The sequence below is a fragment of the Balaenoptera physalus genome, assembly GCF_965194825.1.
Source record: "Balaenoptera physalus genome assembly, chromosome: 3".
Lineage (NCBI taxonomy): Eukaryota > Metazoa > Chordata > Mammalia > Artiodactyla > Balaenopteridae > Balaenoptera > Balaenoptera physalus.
In genome coordinates this window covers 34,917,339-34,935,150 of record NC_138890.1, presented here as the reverse complement: position 1 = coordinate 34,935,150, position 17,812 = coordinate 34,917,339, and the positions used below count along the sequence as shown (strand labels likewise).

Below are 17,812 nucleotides of genomic sequence, written 5' to 3'. Positions count from 1 at the left end.
CAAGGTTATCCCATGGGGGTGTGCCCATGAAGATCACTGGCTTATTAAATAACTTCATACTGATAAGCAAAAAAGCTTTTTCTGATTTCTGGCTCATCACAGTCTAGAATATAATAAAACTAGGGTAAATTTTACCCTAAATAGCTTGAAGAAATAGGGAGACCAGGTTTTAAACATTAAATCTTAAGTAACTACTAACTTGCTCCAAGGATTCATTTACATAAACCATAAAGTTTATAAATGTAAAAAAAGATAAAGTAAAAATGAACAAATAAACTAATAGAGAAGTTCTTATTCATGTTTTGAGGTTTTTGAATTTTATGATAGGTATTTTTTTAATAACTCCAAAGTATATTTGTAAAAACATTTTTTAAATGGGGAGGGAGTATAATCCCAGAGAGCCTACCACACGAAGAAATGTTTCTGAAGTGCATTCATTCATGCCACACAGTTGGTTGCCCTTACTAGACAAACTAGTCAAAAAGAAGGCATGTTCATGCAGTCAGACATTTCACAATCCAGTTTTTATTTCCCCAGTCAGGACCCAAAATGTAAGGAAATAAGCAAATGAAACTCTAGTCCTTTTAAATATTTTTCTATTTGGTTAATTTTCTTTGGAAAGAAGAGAGAAGTCTTAAGACAAAAATAACTATTTTTGCTCCAGAAATTAATTGCAGTTACATTAGCTTAAGGAATAAAGCCTATCATATAAAAATACAATTCAAGCAAAGTTGGCATGCTAGTCAAGAGAGTCCATTTCTACAGTGAAGTCTAAAGCTGGATGAAATGTGAGCTTTCCTACAGGATCAGAACAAAAAGGATTGAATATTGATTTTCCTAGGATAAATGTTCACAAGACAAATTCTCAGTATCATGCCACGGGCAAATGCCTCCTACCTTAAATCCATTCTCAACTGGAGTTAGCAACCAGAGAATTAACAAAGTGACTGCCTACCAAAGGCTGTGAAATAAAAGGGCTCAATATAGTGTCCTTTAAAACACTTTCAAAACCTCCTGAATGTGGACAGTTCCACAAGATGTCGTTCATAGACTCTTCAAAAGTCAATGTCATGGAAAACACAAACAAACAAACACATACATCAAAAAAAGTTTAAGGACTTACCTGGTGGTGCAGTAGTTAAGAATCTGCCTGTCAATTCAGGGGACACGGGTTCGATCCCTGGTCTGGGAGATCCCACACGCCGCAGAGCAACTAATCCTATGTGCCACAACTACTGAACCTGCGCTCTAGAGCCCATGAGCCACAGCTGCTGAGCCTGCGTGCCTTGAGCCTGTGCTCCACAACAAAAGAAGTCACTGCAATGAGAAGCCTGTGCACCACAACCAAGAGTAGCCCCACTTGCTACAACTAGAGAAAGCCCAAGCCCGCACGCAGCAACAAAGACCCAGTGCAGCCAAAAATAAATAAATAAATAAATAATTTTTTTTTAAGTTTAAATAAATAAAATGGGAGCACATCTATTAAATGGCTAAAATTTATAAAAAGTTATTTTACAAAGCGTTGGCAAGGAGGAACTGGAATTTTCATACACTGCAGCTGAAAACATAAAATGGTACAACCACTATGAAAAACAGTTTCGCCATTTCTTCAAAGGTTAAACATAGAGGGACCTTCAAGATGGCGGAGGAGTAAGACGTGGAGATCACCTTCCTCCCCACGCATACATCAAAAATACATCTACATATGGAACAACTCCTACAGAACACCTACAGAACGCTGGCAGAAGACCTCAGACTTCCCAAAAGGCAAGAAACTCCCCCACGTACCTGGGTAGGGCAAAAGAAAAAAGAAAAAACAGAGACAAAGAACAGGGACGGGACCTGCACCTCTGGGAGGGAGCTGTGAAGGAGGAAAAGTTTCTACACACTAGGAAGCCCATTCACTGGCGGAGATGGGGCATGGGGTGGGGAAACTTCGGAGCCACAGAGGAGAGCACAGCAAGAGGGGTGCAGACGGCAAAGCGGAGAGATTCCCGCACAGAGGATCAGTGCCGACCAGCACTCACCAGCCCAAGAGGCTTGTCTGCTCACCCACTGGGGCCAGTGGAGGCTGGGAGCTGACGCTCTGGCTTCAGAGGTCAGATCCCAGGGAGAGGACTGGGGTTGGCTGTGTGAACACAGCCTGAAGGGACTAGTGCACCACAGCTAGCCGGGCGTCCGGGAAAAGGTCTGGACCTGCCTAAGAGGCAAAAGACCATTGTTTCAGGGTGCGCAAGGAGGGGGGATTCTTTCCCTGTCTGCCCACAGAAGGCAGAGCGCCACCTAAATGAGCTCCAGAGACAGGCACAAGCCGCGGCTATCAGCTCAGACCACAGAGATGGGCATGAAACACTAATGCTGCTGCTGTAGCCACCAAGAGTCGTGTGTGCAAGCACAGGTCACTATCCACACCCCTGCCCTGGGAGCCTGTGCAGCCTGCCAATGCCAGGTTCCCATGATTCAGGGACAAATTACCCAGGAGAACACATGGCACGCCTCAGGCTGTTGCAACGTCATGCTGGCCTCTGCCACTGCAGACTCGCCCTGCATTCCAATTATAACTACCATATTCCTCCCTCCCCCAGGCATGAGTAAGCCAAAGCCCCCTAATCAGCCACTGCTTTAACACCCTCCTGTCTGAGTGGGGAACAGATGCCTGAGGGCAACCTACACGCAGTGGTGGGGCCAAATCCAAAGCTGAACCCCGGGAGCTGTGGGAACAAAGAAGAGAAAGGGAAATTTCTCCATGGAGCCTCAGGAGCAGCGGATTAAATCTCCACAATCAAGTTGATGTACCCTGTGTCTCTGGAATACCTGAATAGACAACGAATCATCCCAAAATTGAAGTGGTGGACTTTGGGAGCAACTGTAGACTTGGGGTTTACTGTCTGTGACTGACTTGTTTCTGACTTTTATGTTTATCTTAGTATAGATTTTCTGCTTGTTATCATTGGTGGATTTGTTTATTGGTTTGGTTGCTCTCTTTTTTTTATCACTATTATTAATTTTTACTTTTTATTTTAATAATTTTATTTATTTATTTTCTTTCTTTTATTTCTCCCTTTTCATCTGCGCCGTGTGGCTGACAGAGTCTTGGTGCCCTGACCTTGTGTCAGGCCTGAGCTTCTGAGGTGGGAGAGCCGAGTTCAGGACATTGGGCCACCAGAGACCTCCCGGGCCCACAAAATATCAATCAGTGAGAGCTCTCTCAGAGATCTCCATCTCAATGCTAAGACCCAGCTCCACCTAACTGCCAGCAAGCTCCAGTGCTTGATGCCCCATGTCAAACAACTACCAACACAGGTGCACAACCCCACCCATTAGCAGACAGGCTGCCTAAAATCATACTAAGTTCACAGACGCACCAAAACACACCACCAGACGTGGCCCTGCCCAAAGAAAGACAAGATCCAGCCACACCCAACTGCACAGAGGCACCGTTCCCTCCACCAGGAAGCCTACACAAGTCACTGAACCAACCTTACCCACGAGGGACAGACATCAAAAACAATAGAAAATACGAACCTACAGCCTGCAAAGAAGAGACCCCAAACACAGTAAGTTAAACAAAATGAGAAGACAGAGAAATATGCAGCAGATGAAGGAGCAAGGTAAAAACCCACCAAACCAAACAAATGAAGAGGAAACAGGCGGTCTACCTGAAAAAGAATTCAGAGTAATGATAGTAAAGATGATCCAAAATCTTGTAAATACAATGGAGAAAATACAAGAAACGTTTAACAAGGACCTAGAAGAACTAAAGAGAAAACAACAATGATGAATAACACAATAAATAAAATTAAAAATATTCTAGAATGAATCAATAGTAGAATAACTGAGGCAGAAGAATGGATAAGTGACCTGGAAGATAAAATAGTGGAAATAACTACTGCAGAGCAGAATAAAAAAAAGAATAAAAAGAACTGAGGACAGTCTCAGAGACCTCTGGGACACCATTAAACGCACCAACGTTTGAATTATAGGGGTCTCGGAAGAAAAATAGAAAAACAAAGGGTCTGAGAAAATATTTGAAGAGATTATAGTTGAAAACTTCCCTAACATGGTAAAAGAAATAGTCAATCAAGTCCAGGAAGCACAGAGAGTCACATACAGGAAAAATCCAAGGAGAAACACACCAAGACACATATTAATCAAACTATCAAAAACTAAATATAAAGAAAAAAAATTAAAAGCAACAAGGGAAAAGCAACACATAACATACAAAGGAATCCCCACAAGCTTAACAGTGGATCTTTCAGCAGAAACTCTGCAAGCCAGAAGGGAGTGGCAGGATATACTTAAAGTGATGAAAGGGGAAAACCTACAACCAAGATTACTCTACCCAGCAAGGATCTCATTCAGATTCGATGGCGAAATTAAAACCTTTGCAGACAAGCAAAAGCTAAGAGAATTCAGCACCACCAAACCAGCTTTACAACAAATGCTAAAGAAACTTCTCTAGACAGGAAACACAAGAGAAGGAAAAGACCTACAATAACAAACCCAAAACAATTAAGAAAATGGTAATAGGAACATACATATCGATAATTATCTTAAATGAAAATGGATTAAATGCTCCAACCAAAAGACACAGTTAGCTGAATGGATACAAAAACAAGACCCGTACATATGCTGTCTACAAGAGACCCACTTCAGACCTAGGGACACATACAGACTGAAAGTGAAGGGATGGAAAAAGATATTCCATGCAAATGGAAATCAAAAGAAAGCTGGAGTAGCAATTCTCATATCAGACAAAACAGACTTTAAAATAAAGACTATTACAAGAGACAAAGAAGGAGACTACATAATGATCAAGGGATCAATCCAAGAAGAAGATATAACAATTGTAACTATATATGCACCCAACATAGGAGCACCTCAATGCATAAGGCAAATGCTAACAGCCATAAAAGGGGAAATCGACAGTAACACAATCATACTGGGGGACTTTAACACCTCACTTTCACCAATGGAGACATCATCCAAAATGAAAATAAACAAGGAAACACAAACTTTAAATGATACATTAAACAAGATGGACTTAATTGATATTTATAGGACATTCCACCCAAAAACAACAGAATACACTTTCTTCTCAAGTGCTCATGGAACATCCTCCAGGATAGATCATATCTTGGGTCACAAATCAAGCCTTGGTAAATTTAAGGAAATTGAAATCATATCAAGTATCTTTTCCAACCACAACACTATGAGACTAGATATCAATTACAGGAAAAAATTGTAAAAAATAAAAACACATGGAGGCTAAACAATATACTACTAAATAACCAAGAGATCACTGAAGAAATCAAAGAAGAAATAAAAAAATACCTAGAAACAAATGACAATGAAAACACGACGGCCCAAAACCTACGGGATGAAGCAAAAGCAGTTCTAAGAGGGAAGTTTATAGTAATACAATCGTATTCAATAAACAAGACTATCTCAAACAAACAACCTAACCTTACACATAAAGCAATTAGAGAAAGAAGCACCAAAAAACCCCAAAAGTTAGCAAAAGAAAGAAATCATAAAGATCAGGTCAAGAATAAATGAAAAAGAAATGAAGGAAACAATAGCAAAAATCAATAAAACTAAAAGCTGGTTCTTTGAGAAGATAAACAAATTTGATAAACCACTAGCCAGACTTATCAAGAAAAAAAGGGAGAAGACTCAAATCAATAGAATTAGAAATGAAAAGGGAGAAGTAACAACTGACACTGCAGAAATACAAAGGATCATGAGAGATTACTACAAGCAACTATATGCCAATAAAATGAACAATGTGGAAGAAATGGACAAATTCTTAGAAATGCACAACTTTCTGAGACTGAACCAGGAAGAAATAGAAAATATAAACAGACCAATCACAAGTAATGAAATTGAAACTGTGATTTAAAATCTTCCAACAAACAAAAGCCCAAGACCAGATGGCTTCACAAGCGAATTCTATCAAACATTTAGAGAAGAGCTAACACCTATCCTTCTTAAACTCTTCCAAAATATAGCAGAGGGAGGAATATGCCCAAACTCATTCCATGAGGCCACCATCACCCTGATACCAAAACCAGACAAAGATGTCTAAAAAAAAAGAAAATTACAGGCCAATACCTCTGATGAACATAGATGCAAAAATCCTCAACAAAATACTAACAAACAGAATCCAACAGCACATTAAAAGGATCATACACCATGATCAAGTAGGGTTTATCCCAGGAATGCAAGGATTCTTCAATATACGCAAAACAAGCAATGTGATACACCATATTAACAAATTGAAGGATAAAAACCATATGATCATCTCAATAGATACAGAAAAAGCTTTCAACAAAATTCAACACCCATTTATGATAAAAACTCTCCAGAAAGTAGACATAGAGGGAGCTTACCTCAACACAATAAAGGCCACATATGACAAACCCACAGCCAACATCGTTCTCAATGGTGAAAAACTGAAACCATTTCCTCTAAGATCAGGAACAAGACAAGGTTGCCCACTCTCACCACTACTATTCAAGATAGTTTTGGAAGATTTAGCCACAGCAGTCAGAGAAGAAAAAGAAATAAAAGGAATCCAAATCAGAAAAGAAGAAGTAAAGCTGTTACTGTTTGCTGATGACATGATACTATACACAGAGAATCTTAAAGATGCTACCAGAAAACTATTAGAGCTAATCAATGAATTTGGTAAAGTAGCAGGATACAAAATTAATCCACAGAAATCTCTTGCATTCCTATACACTAATGATGAAAAATCAGAAAGAGAAATTAAGGAAACAGTCCCATTTACCATTGTAACAAAAAGAAAAAAATACCTAGGAATAAACCTACCTAGGAAGACAAAAGACCTGTATGTGGAAAACTATAAGACATTGATGAAAGAAATAAAAGATGATACAAACAGATGGAGAGATATACCATGTTCTTGGATTGGAAGAATCAACATTGTGAAAATGACTATAATACCCAGAGCAATCTACAGATTCCATGCAATCCCTATCAAACTACCAATGGCATTTTTCACAGAAGTAGAACGAAAATTTCACAATTTGTATGGAAACACAAAAGACCCCAAGTGGCCAAAGCAATCTTGAGAAAAATAGACGGAGCTGGAGGAATCAGGCTCCCTGACTTCAGACTATACTACAAAGCTACAGTATTCAAGACAGTATGGTACTGACACAAAAACAGGAATATAGATCAATGGAACAGGATGGAAAGCCCAGAGATAAACCCACGCATATATGGTCACCTAATTTATGACAAAGGAGGCAAGAACATACAGTGGAGAAAAAAGAGCCTCTTCAATAAGTGGTGCTGGGAAAACTGGACAGCCACATGTAAAAGAATGAAATTAGAACACTCCCTAACACCATACACAAAAATAAACTCAAAATGGATTAAAGACCTAAATGTAAGGTCAGACACTATCAAACTCTTAGAGGAAAACATAGGCAGAACACTCTATGACATAAATCACAGCAAGATCCTTTTTGACCCACCTTCTGGAGAAATGGAAATAAAAACAAAAATAAGCAAATGGGACCTAATGAAACTTAAAAGCTTTTCAAAGCAAAGGAAACCATAAACAAGACCAAAAGACAACCCTCAGAATGGGAGAAAATATGTACAAACGAAGCAACTGACAAAGGATTAATCTCCAAAATATCCAAGCAGCCCATGCAGCTCAATATCAAAAAACCCAACAACCCAATGCAAAAATGGGCAGAAGACCTAAATAGACATTTCTCCAAAGAAGATATACAGATTGCCAACAAACACATGAAAAGATGCTCAACATCACTAATCATTAGAGAAATGCAAATCAAAACTACAATGAGGTATCACCTCACACCGGTCAGAATGGCCATCATCAAACAATCAACAAACAATAAATGCTGGAGAGGGTGTAGAGAAAAGGGAACCCTTGTGCACTGTTGGTGGGAATGTAAATTGATACAGCCACTATGGAGAACAGTACAGAGGTTCCTTAAAAAACTAAGATAGAACTGCCATACGATCCAGCGATCCCACTCCTGGGCATATACCCTGAGAAAACATAATTCAAAAAGAGTCATGTACCCCAATGTTCATTGCAGCTCTACTTACAATAGCCAGGACATGGAAGCAACCTAAGTGTCCATCGACAGATGAATGGATAAAGAAGATGTGGCACATATGTACAATGGAATATTACTCAGCCATAAAAAGAAACGAAATTGAGTTATTTGTAGTGAGGTGGATGGACCTAGAGTCTGTCATACAGAGTGAAGTAAGTCAGAAAGAGAAAAACAAATACCGTATGCTAACACATATATATGGAATTAAAAAAAAATGGTTCTGATGAACCTAGGGGCAGGACAGGAATAAAGACGCTACATAGATAATGGACTTGAGGACATGGGGAGGGGGAAGGGTCAAGCTGGGACGAAGTGAGAGGGTAGCATTTACATATATACACTACCAAATGTAAAACAGGTAGCTAGTGGGAAGCAGTTGCAGAGCACAGGGAGATCAGCTCGGTGCTTTGTGACCACCTAGAGGGGAGGGATAGAAAGGGTGGGAGGGAGGGAGATGCAAGAGGAAGGGGATATGGGGTTATATGTATACATATTAGTGATTTATTTTGTTATACAGCGGAAACTAACACAACATTGTAAAGCAATTATACTCCAATAAAGATGTTAAATTAAAAAATTTTTAAAATTAAATGTTAAACATACACCTACTATATGATTCAGCCATTCCAATCCTAGAAATATACCCAAGACAAAAAAAGCATATGTCCTTACAAAGACTGGCACACAAATATTCCCGCAGCTTCATTTGAAATAGCCAAAACATAGAAACAATCCAGGTGGCCATGAACAAGTAAATGGATAAACAACTTGCGATAGATAGACCCTCAAAACTGAATGCTATGCAGCAATGAAAGAATGAACTATTGATATATGTAAAAACATGGAGGGATTTCAAAATAATGATGCTGAAGGAAGGTAGTCAGACACAAAATGGTACATACTGGGTGACTCCATTTATACGAAATGATAGAAAACACACACCTATCTCTAGGGACAGAAAGATGAGTAGTTGCCTGGGGATGGGAAAGGGGGACAAAGAGGGGGATGGGAAAGATTAAAGAGGGGAACGAAGAAGTTTGAAGGGTGATGTATATGTTCCCTGTCTTGACTGTGGTGACAGTTTCACAGTGTAAATCTGTCTAAACTTATCAAACTGTACGGTTAATTTGTGTACTTTTAGGTCAATTATACCTCAATTTTTAAAAAATGGATTCCTTTAGAATAAATAAGACTAAAAAGCCATTTCAATGTGTGACCATTCATTGGCCCCTTCTTTTAAAAATCATATAAGATAATTGTAGGACAACTGAGGAAATTTATCTATGGATTACATAGATATATGAAATTAGGGATTTTTTTCTTAGGTATAACAACAGTACTGTAGGGAATTTTTTTTCTCTTAGAAGATTCTCCCAAAAGGATTTAGGATGAAGAGTTGATTTCTACAGACTAAATAAAAGAAAAAATAGAGAGAGAGAGGAAGAGAAGAAGCAAATGTGATATAATGTTAATTGTTGAATCTAGGTTGAGGTTATATAAATGCTCATTTGACTATTTTTTTTTTAATTTTTGAATTTTTGAAATTTTTCATAATAAAAGGATAAGTACACATTATTCTCTTTCATTTCACTCTTGTCTTCAGTCAGTAAGCAATAATACTAAGTAGGAGTATTTTTTAAATATCCTCCTATGTAGCAGAAAACTATAGTCATAAAATCTTCTATCATTTAACTGGTAAAAATTTATTCTCTCTTTGAGCGGCTGAGATCACTCCACAGATAGTAGCACAGGCTGTTAATGAAGCAACTAACAATAATAATGATCATAGCAGCGAACTACCATTGGCACTAACCATGTTCTACAATATTTACATGTATTTTAACTCTCTTACCGCTCTTAATATAATTCTTTTAACAATCTGATACTGTAGATATTATTATCATCATCCCTATTTTGCAGATGAGAAAACAATACAAAGAAGATTAACCAGCTCACCACGAGTTCCACAGGGCAACTGGAGGAGTGGGTACTCAAGACCAGCAGTCTAAGCCTACAGCTTGTGTTCTCAAGTCTGAGGTCACAAATTCCAAAGCCGCTGAAGTCCAAGCCAAGTGGGAATCACCAGGTAGGGGCTGTAACAAATTGGTGTGTGTGCTCCCTGCTTCTTGGCCGATATTGCCACATGGACTTTTGTAGCCACATGTATTTTGTTTGGATTTTTCAAGAAAAGACAGAAATACGGATTTTTAGGTGAAATGTCCTAGTTGCTTTTGTTTATTTGTTTACACTGGTGGCCTATTTCTTTTTTTAAAAAACAGTGCTGCTAAGAAAGCAAAATTTTTAAAAGAATTAATGTGGCCCACAGCTGCCAGTTTGCAATCTACGGCGAATCAATTAAAGCCCCTTGGCGCTGCTGCATTAAGAAATAATTAAGAATTTCCAAAAAATTCTCTTTCGAGGATCCATGATCCAAGCTGTTGGTTCACAAACTGTCCCTCATGCACGGAGGGCACAGAGAGACCAAAGAAAGAGGCGGATCACTCTGGATTGGTAGGTGGCTGTTAGAATAAGCAAGGGAACTTTCAGAGGAGGTTCGTCTTGAGGGGCTGCAAGGTGAGTAGGTCTCCGCACCTGCCTGCCCAGATCTTAAAAGCTTTATATAGAGGCCTTAGTGGGATTCAGTCACATACACAGTCCAGATGGTCTCAACAACACATTGCTCTCTCAAGGTTGCATCCTTGAAACGGCTCTGGCTGTGGCAGCAGTGGGCGGAATGGACATTTCAAGGACGGGGCGGGAACGAGGATCCTCCAAATGCCTGGGTCCAGGTCACAGGTCAAGGGGTAGTCACGACCTCTCAGTGACCTCCTCCAACACAAGCCAAGAGTTAAACTATCTACTTCCATCCACTGATCCTGTTCAATGATCATTCTGAAACTAGAAATCCTGTCATGCCAAAACACTGGATGGGTAACAGGTTTTGTGGAATGCACAGCAGTACACACAGAACCTAGGGTGTGCCTTAACTCTCCACAATCTCACCAAGTCCCTACGTCTACAGTACACAGAGGGGACACAGAAGGGACAGCATTAACAAGAAAAGCCTTTTCTAATCTCTGCCCTTACACGACCCCACCTTATCAACTTTCCAGAAGGAAAGGCAGAAATGAAACAGATCAAAGTCTCTACTTTCTCTGCTCAGTGCCCTCAACAGACAACGTAAATGTGCAGAACCATACCTTTATCCTGCCTTGTGCCTTTCCTATTCAGCACCCTGTGCAAGATCAGAGGTCTCTGGGAGCCTCACTGCCTACATGCTCTTTGCTCTGCTGTCAGTCTCGTAGCACTCCTCTTTCTCCACCCACGACGGGGCTCAGCAACTCACCGATGAGCCTTCATTCAGAGCCAAAAAGAAAGGGAAAGGTGGGAGTAAAAGAACAGAACTCCTAGCATGAGTACCCCTGATATAAACCTCCAAAAGCTAACACTTTGGCGCTGGCAACCCCACAGGCAGTCAGTGCCAAGTAGAAATCAAGGTCATAATAACATGAATGTTTAAGCACTTACCGTGTACTAGATATTAAGTAAGGCACTCTCTGAACATCACCATCTGAGGGCCATTTCACAGATGGACAAACTGAGTCAGAATCAATTTACCAGCCTCTGGTCAAGAGTTCACCCTTAGGAAATTCTACACCTAGGATTCAAATCCAGACCTCATGCCAGTGCCTGAGTTTCTTCCATAACCCTGTATCTCAAAGACCAGGGGTTTGTGGTGAAGAGGAGAGAAATGAGAATTAGAAAAAACTAAACTTTGAGAGCAAAGATTGATACCTCCCTATCCTCTGCCACAGCTCCCAGCCTGCTAAAAAGACTTGAGCTGTTTCTCACAGGCTTACCTAGTACCTCTGCAACAGAATCACCTAGGGAGATAATTTAAAATGCAGATTCCTGGGCCCTCCTCCAGCCCTAATAAATCTACATCTCTAAGGTAGGGACCAGCAATGTGCATTTCTAATTGCTCTTCCGAGGTGAATTTTAACCAGTTCTCCAGGTGAACCACTGGATTTGATGATTCAGAAAAGGAGCAAGGCAGAGTTTAAAAATCTTGAACAGTAATTTAAAGGTAAAAAAAAGACATTTTAAAGTCACAACACAGGAAGGAATTTTGCTGTCAGACTTATACAATTTTTAATTTTTTAAGAGAACAATTATTATCGGCAAACATCTGAAGGAAATCTGGTCCATTTATTTTACTTGTTTTGACGTCTGCAGATAATGACAAGCTGGAGGGAAAAACAGGTTTAAGGTTTGCAGCAATTAGCTAATTTGTGACTGATTATTTAAAATATAATACATGCAGCTCTGTGCTTCTCCAGAGGGGAGAGTTACAAATTACTATGGTTGTTGCTGCTGCTGCCACTGCTGGTATTATTGTTGTTTTTAAAAGAGTGCAGCCTTCAGAGATGTTTGTGAATATTAATATTGTTTGAGGTTTGTCAGGTTGCCATAGCCACCTCGGTTCCCTTCTGCCAGCAGGACGTAAAGCATTGGGAGTCAGAACTGCAAAGGAATCCACAGTGTAAATGCAAACTGGGAAGCTGCCTCTTTCCTTCCCATATTTCCACACCTTGTTCGTTTTGATACATTGACCAAAACACACCTGCTTCCAGCCCGCTAGCCCTCTCATGCTTGTGTTCTCTCCAGCTCATTTACCCTCCCCCTCTCCCCTCCATTCCCCTAGTACCCCTTCACTGTGCTCTTTTAAACCCTTGGACACACATTCTCACTCAAACCCTTCTAGTAACACTTGCTCTACCTTCTCTCCTAAACTGAAACCTGGCTTTGTCCAGATGATACTACTGAACTCTCAAGTGTACACAGATCCTGGTGATGTCATCTTTCCTCCCCCTCGCCCCCCTCTAATCCACCCCTAGTCCCATCATCCCAAAATCTCAGCGACTAGAAGTAGGTCATTATCAATTATCAATCTCAGTATTTCTGCTTCCTCTGCTGATTCACCATTGCCATTCAAGGACTCCTCTCTCCTTTGAACTTCCTCTGTCTGACCATGCCACCCTTTTCTGATCTCCCTCTTTGTCTTCTAGCCTCTGGGGGACCTCCAAGCTTTCCTGTTGGTGCTGCCCCTCCCCCGCTGAGAGGCCACACATGGACTAGACCCCCAGCCACAGCCACTTGGCCCCCTCTACTCCAAATCTGCTGCCTCAGCTCCATCTCGTGCTGATTTAAGTCCCACCTACAGGCCCAAAGCCAGTGCTTCCAGCACTGGGATAATTTTCCTACAACTTGACTGACATTCTCTTTGCAACCCCAAAGCATGGCAAGCAATAGGACGTGGTGCTTAGGAATATGGTGTCTGGATTAAACTCCACAGGTAAAGCCCTGGCTTTACCACTTACTACTTTCGTGGTTCAGTGCAAGCTATTGAACTTTCCAGGCCTCAGCTTCCTCATCCATAAAATGATGACAATAATATCATCTATTTCATAGGGTTGTTATGAAGACTGAAAAAGAAACCTCCTTAGTATAATTTAGACTATTTGAAGGTAAGAGAAAGCCCAACTCAGACTAGCATAAAAAAACAAAAGTGTTTTATTGGCTCGCTTTTCTCAAAGTCCAGAGGAAAGGTAGGCTTCAGGCTTGGATTGATTCAGTGGTTCAGCCATGGATCAAGGATCTAATCTCTCTCCCTCTGTTCTGTCTTCTAAGGTGTCAGATTCAGTTTAAGGCTGGTTCTCCCTCATGCTTATGAGAGTCTATCATTGGATTATAGGCTTCCTCATCCAAAACAAAGGAGTGAAGAAAATGATCACTTCGAAAAGCTCTCCCAGAATAGTAATGGAGAACTTTTCCAGACATTCTTAGAAAACCTCTCAGGTCCCATTGTCAGTGTGAATAAAAAGCCCATTCTGGAACCATTGCCTGGATCAGAGGAATTACTAATTGGCTCAGACCTGCTCAAATGGACCATAGTATAGGAGAGGGGATTACAAACCCTGGAAAATATTTATCTGCCTATAAACTGCACAGTAAGTATGAGATGGAGACGGAGAGGGGAATGGATGCTGGGGAAATGACCTAAGACCCACTGTGCAGAGTCAACTCCTTAGTTAATGATGGGCAATTAGTAAACACTATGCTAATATTAGCACTTATTATTATGTCATTTTTACCTTTGATGACTACTTCTCATTCTTCTTTGTATTATCATTTATTATTTACATGATAGTCTCTCTATACTCTCCCATCCTCAAGCTTGTCAATACTTAAGGCAGTGTGCTTTCTTGAGTTTTTTTTACCCCTAACGTGGTTCACCCCAAACTCTGTACCTAGCAGAGTGAATAAAAAGAAGAGAGCTTCATGGGCTTCCCTGGTGGCGCAGTGGTTGAGAGTCTGCCTGCCAATGCAGGGGACACGGGCTCGAGCCCTGGTCTGGGAGGATCCCACATGCCACGGAGTGACTAGGCCTGTGAGCCACAACTACTGAGCCTGCGCGCCTGGAGCCTGTGCTCCGCAACAAGAGAGGCTGCGATAGTGAGAGGCCCGCGCACCGCGATGAAGAGTGGCCCCCGCTTGCCGCAACTAGAGAAAGCCCTCGCACAGAATCGAAGACCCAACACAGCCATAAATAAGTAAATAAATAAATAAATAATTTAAAAAAAAAAAAAAAAGAAGAAGAGAGCTTCAATAAATGCTGGTTGAATACATGAATAGACTATAAAAATGGTTGCACCCAGTGACAAAGCCTCTCTGGCAGGAGTTAAAGATTATGCAATGTTCTCATGCCCTTCAGTAAAGAACAACTTAACACATTTAAAAAATATTCTTTCTTGTATAAAATAATATTACTAACCCCCCACTGACTACCCAGGCACGGACAGCGAATATGTCTTTGTTATTTTCTAACTGATCAGTAAAAGCTTATTCTTTAACACAATTACACACAATTTATTCTTTTTCAGTTTTCTTTCACAATAACTTTTGAAGTAGATGATTCCATTTGACCAGACTACATGCAGTACAAAGAATACTATGAGACACGTGATTTTTTTTTGGTCACTGTACCCTCATAATGAAAGCTAAGAAACCTTCAAATTGGTACATTTTAACTAAGAGCTATACTTCTCAAAACCACAAAATAACAGGGAAAACTCCCATATTACACAGTACGAAGTTATAAGATATTTATGTAGGAAAAGACTTCCCTGTTCAGATTATTCTTTAAAATGTCCCATTTTACATAAAATATACTTCAATTTTAAACCAACTTAGATATATGCCTTATTCTGCCTTGTTTTTTTTAGTAAATAACATCACTTCCAAAGAAGTTTATTTTAATGTTTTTAAAAAGTAGGTAATATCAGCAATTCTATAATAAGGCAACTTACTAATGGGTAGCTGTAATTTTTAGATAGACATGGTAAATGGCTCGGTATGTGAGGTTTTTTTTTTAATTCTTTGTATTTCTTTTAAAGTCTGCAGGATTCCAGAATTTTATTACCTGAAAATTATCTGACTTTTAAAAAATACATTATTAAACTTGAAAATGTCTTTGAGAGAAGAAAAGTGTGTGGGAGACTATAAAACATACTGGCAGCCTAAGAGTAAAATGAGGAAAAATGTGGATTCCCTGTCTTTTAACTGAGAGGCTGTAGCAATGCAAAACCTTCACTTCTTGTCTGTGGAGACCATGCAGTGAATTTTAAGAGGGGAATCTGATGAAAGAGTAAAACAAGAAATGTTTAGAGAATATAAACTAGTCAGACTATCTGAATTTCACAAAAAAGATAGTAATAAATGTAAAACTAATTATAGCACATGAGTCCAATCCAGGTAACACTACATATATAAAGCTATATTATACATTTGACATCCAATAATCCACGTGCACGACCTCTCACGTTTTTATTTCATGTGCCTCTTAAAACCGCCACCTTAGTTATCTCTAGCCTCAAGCTTTTCACCATCCAATACAAAGTACAGCCTCAGAAAATAATGAAACAACATGAAGGATAGTTAATGCAGTGGACAGTAGTACATCCCCATAGAATTTGATACCTGACGCAACTCCATGAAGTAGATATTGTTACCTGAGGCCAAGATGTTAAATAATTTTTCTCTATGCTTCTGAGTATTGGGAATCAGGTCCCAAAGCCCCTGACTGCATTGCAATGTGACATCTAACCAATAAGTCTCTTTCCCAAAGCAAAATCCAGCAGAGAAAGTGTGCACCGTTGATCTCATACATCCAACTAAATAGCCAAAAGGCTGTGCAATGTAAGTTATTCTATTACCTCTGTTGGATTTGGGGGATGAGTCACTTGGGTGAGGCTTCTGATGTTTCCTCAGTGATCAGCATGCTTGATGGAGCAGCCAAAGTTCATTCAAACCCGTACTCCCTGCAGTCTCCACTCTGGCTTCTCTGGCGACCCTAAGTATAGAAACAGAGTAGGATGCAACAAACATACTATAGAAAGAGCCCTAACCTCAGTCATGTTTACAAATGACCTCTTTGAGATGCACAATATCACTCAATATTTGAAAGAAAAAATTAAGAGAAAAATTAAATGCCTTTTTTGCCCATAAAATTTAAACAATATGAATTGTTTTAAATGTCTCACTTGTGGGTAGATAAATTGATGTACTCATGATGGATTTAAATTTTAAACATGCATACCTTTCGAGCCAGTAATTCCATTTCTATAAATGTATCCCTAGAAAAGTAGTCAAAGATATATGCAAAAAATATTATAGTGTTGGGGCTTCCCTGGTGGCGCAGTGGTTAAGAATCCGCCTGCCAATGCAGGGGACACAGGTTCGAGCCCTGGTCGGGGAGGATCCTACATACCGCAGAGCAACCAAGCCCGTGCACCACAGCTGCTGAGCCTGCGCTCTAGAGCCCGTGAGCCACAACCACTGAGCCCGCGTGCCACAACTGCTGAAGCCTGCATGCCTGGAGCCCATAGTCTGCAGCAGGAGAGGCCCACCGCAATAAGAAGCCACACACCGTAGCGGAGCAACTAGATAAAGCCTGTGCGCAGTAGCGAGGACCCAACGCAGCCAAAGAAAAATATTACAGTGTTGAATAAGAAAGTAGCTAAATTTATTATAGTAAATCCATGCAATGGAATGCCATGAAGCCTCTAGAAAAAATGAGGTAAATCTATATATACTGATATGGAAAATATCCCAATTTTATTGCAGAGTGAGGAAAAGCAGTTTGATAACAAATCTTTAATATGAGTTCTATTTGCACATTATGATCTTATTTGTGAAAAGGCTGTATATGTATTTTTTTCCTTGTAGACATAGAAATTTCTGGAAGTACAAAATACACAAAATACTGATAGCCTGTGGAGTGGGAGAAGGGCCAATGTGGGATACAACAGGACCTTAACTTTCCACCTTATCTTTTCTTTATGTTGAAAATTTTTACCATGAGAAGGGCAAAAAATTCTCTTCTCCCATGTCTTGGTTGTATGAGGGTGAATATGGATGATGTAAATGTTCCATGTAAAGAACCTGTCAGACACCTGGAACCCATGAATGTTGGTTCTCCCATTCAAACACGAGTGTGCGTGTGAGCACACACACACAAACACACAGCCCACTCCTTTCCAACACCTTCTGAACCCTGACACCATTTTACATGCCGCCAATCTTACCATACATCTCCATTATCTTTTAGATATCCTTATTCCATTCAA

The 17,812-nt window shown here is 40.0% G+C and overlaps 1 long non-coding RNA gene across 1 annotated transcript in view; it reads right to left on the bottom strand.

Annotated features, from left to right (window-relative positions):
- LOC309658247 overlaps positions 1-17,812 on the bottom strand; it is a 537,688-nt gene that overhangs the window by 343,161 nt on the left and 176,715 nt on the right. The window contains exon 4 of the long non-coding RNA XR_014262136.1: positions 16,400-16,536. This is a non-coding gene — a long non-coding RNA (uncharacterized lncRNA). The remainder of the gene's footprint in view (positions 1-16,399; positions 16,537-17,812) is intronic.